Here is a 974-nt window from a genome sequence, read left to right as displayed (position 1 = left end):
CCTTGGTCGACCGGAAGCAAGGCTTTAACCTTCATGACTGGGGATGTCCTGAAATTTTGCTTCAAAATATCCACATAATTTTTCATCCTCATGATGCATCTATCTTTGTGGAAGTGCCACAATCCCTCCTGGGCAGCAAAGCACCCCCCACAACATCGATCTGCCACTGTGCTTCACGGTTGCATGGTGTTCTTCGGCTTGCAAGCCTCCCCTTTATCCTCCAGAGACATAACGAATGTCTTATGGCAAAAATCTATTTTGGTTTCATCAGACCAGAGAGGACATTTCCCAAAATATATATATTCGTCGACATGGTACAGTTGGACAAACCGTAAGTTCTGGTCTTCTTGTGGCGGGAGTGGTAGGGGAGCACGTGTGCTGTTCTTCCCTTGCGATGAATGGGGCCTCTCAGGTGCATATATGTGATGCTTCGCGTGTTCAGAGTCCTGTGTGAAGCGAGTTTATATAAATCGCACGAACTGAACTTTTGTACCTGTTTACCTCAAGCATCTTCACAAGGTTCCTTTGTCTGTTGTTCTGAGATATTGCCTGATATTGCGACAATGTTGTCGTCACGGCAAAGTACGTATCTCTGCAGGAGACAGCAAACATGGTCATCCTTTATCCTGAGCGGTATGACGTCTTGCGTGGTCCCTGTTTGGTGTCTGTTTATACTATGCGTACACTATTGTGTTTACTCAGATGAAACGTGGTACTCAGCGTGTTTGCGAAATTGAGCCCAGGATGAACCAGACATTGTTGGAGGTTCAACACTTTTGGCCTGGGATTTCTTTTGATTTCCCATACTGTCAAGCAAAGAGGCACTGAGAGGTTTGAAGGTAGGGCCTTGAATACAGGTCCCACAGGTACAGAACCCCAAACTGCACTCAAATGATGTCATTAGCCTATCAAGGAAGCTGCTGCTAAAGCATGACAGCCATCTTTCTGGATTTTCCAAGCTGTTTAAGGCCACA

This window comes from Salvelinus sp. IW2-2015, linkage group LG6.1, assembly GCF_002910315.2.
Source record: "Salvelinus sp. IW2-2015 linkage group LG6.1, ASM291031v2, whole genome shotgun sequence".
NCBI lineage: Eukaryota > Metazoa > Chordata > Actinopteri > Salmoniformes > Salmonidae > Salvelinus > Salvelinus sp. IW2-2015.
The sequence above is the reverse complement of the archived record's forward strand: the minus strand, read 5'-3'. Positions refer to the sequence as shown.